This window comes from Colobus angolensis, unplaced genomic scaffold (assembly GCF_000951035.1).
Source record: "Colobus angolensis palliatus isolate OR3802 unplaced genomic scaffold, Cang.pa_1.0 Scaffold188, whole genome shotgun sequence".
NCBI classification, from domain to species: Eukaryota; Metazoa; Chordata; class Mammalia; order Primates; family Cercopithecidae; genus Colobus; species Colobus angolensis.
This window is the reverse complement of record NW_012115021.1, coordinates 1,591,269-1,593,283: the sequence shown is the minus strand read 5'-3', so window position 1 is coordinate 1,593,283 and position 2,015 is coordinate 1,591,269.

Sequence of the window (2,015 nt, the reverse complement as noted above, 5' to 3'; positions counted from 1 at the left end):
TCCTGGGTAGCTGGGACCACAGGCACATGGGTGCCACCACGTCCCGCTAATTTTTACTTTTTTTTTTTTTTGCTCAGGTTGGTCTCGAACTCCTGTACTCAAGCAATCCTCCCGCCTCGGCCTTCTAAAGTGCTGGGATTACAGGCGTGAGCCACTGCGCCTGGCCTATTGAGCACCTTAAATGCCACTAGTGCAACCAAGGAACTTACCATTTTTACCGTATTCTAACCAGTTTAACTGTCAAGAGCCACCTGGGGCTAGTGGCTACCAAATCGGACAAAGCGGTTTTAGAATTTTGGCGCAAATGCCAAAAAGCTGTGAGTGATAGAGGAGGAATCCAGGAGACCGTGAAGGTCATCTGTTTAGCCCAGGAACCCACTTCTACTGCGTACGTACTTTTTCAAACCTCTGAAAGTAATTCTAACGCACTGAGAAATGATTTACTCAAGACCAGGACAAGGTTAACCAAAGGGAACTCATGGTACAGCCCAATGTTCTAGGCCATCCAGGCCGGAGTGAGCCAAGGTGACGCGTCTGTTGCGTGGCTCCAGAATTGAAAGCCTGAGATTTGACGTCTGCATCTTCACAGTCAACCTGTTTGTTAGAAGAGGCCCCATACACACACACACACACACACACTCCGCTCCGCCCCAGAAAAAGCAAAAGCCACTGCACCCGAATCTTTCAGAGGTGGCACCAGCAGGAAGGAGAGTGTTGTGCCTCATGGCAAAAGGAACATTTAACCGTTCAGAGAAGAGTCTGTTCAAACTCCAATTTTGGAGCAGAATGAATAGAAGTTGAGAAGATGGAGTGGTTCTAGGTGAAGTGGGCTCCCGAACGACTTTTCTAAAAAGATGTTGTGCTCAAGAGCATACTCAGTGTGGTCAGAAACGTCAGGAGAGTGCTTTCAGTGGGTCCAGCTGCCACTTGTTTAAACAAGCCTGGCACCCCTCCCCCCCCGCCCCCTTCCAGCTGAGGAGAATTTGCTCTGCAGGAAAAACAGATCCGTGCTGCCTGCAGCAGAGGCTGAATCCTAATACTCCTAGCTTACTATTACAGCAAAGCAACTTCCCATATTCTGTCTCATCAGTTTTTAGGTTTAGGATAGGCACTGTTACTCCCTTTGACCAGTGGAGAAACCGAGGCACAAGGACTCGCAGGTAATTACTGTCTCACATATAATGCTTCTGAACGTCACCCAGGTGCCAGAGGTTTGTCACCAAAGGCGCTGTAAGGGAAAAAACGTTAAGCAACAATTCATTCCACACCAAGAGAAACTCTTGCCACTCCCAAGTTCTTAAGGCTGGATTCTTGCCAATCCACGGTTCTTAAGGCTGGATTCTCACGGCACATTTATTATAGTGAGTTTAGACACCCAGAGTCCCACTCCAGCAAAGGTGCCCTCGAACCCGTGAATGCTGTGCATGATGGGATAAAATATACGTCACAGGGTGGTGGATCACACTCCACCGTCAGTGTTTTGGGGACGAGAATTGAAGTGTGCAAAAGAACACTGGGTATTTCTAAGTAGAGGCAACACACACACACAAGACACCGATTTCCACTCCTGGCTGCAAAACGGAATCGCCTGAGAAGCATGACACTTCTGAGGCCTCGGGTGCTTATGTCATTGGTCTGGGGTCCGAGCTGGGCATCCAGAGTTTTAAAAGCTCCCCAGGTGATTCTAATATGTAGCCTACGTTGGAACCCACGGCCGTAAGACACCTGCCAGGAGCGAGAAAGCAAAAGTTGGATAACTCGGAGAAGGAGGGCTTGGTAGGGTTTGGGTTACAGGTTGTTTCTTGGGTTATCTGATGTTTAAGATGCCTGAAGAATCAGTCTAAATGCCTGGTGGCCTCTATTTTCTTATCTGTAAAAGGGCACAACGTTAACGACTCTACCCTCCCCCAAAGGCAGGACGGTCCTGTTGGAGGAATCAGGGGGTAAGAGGATAGGAAGGGGGCTAGTGGGAGGGGGACTGGGCAGAGGGGACTGGGAAGAGGGGGAGAGGAGGA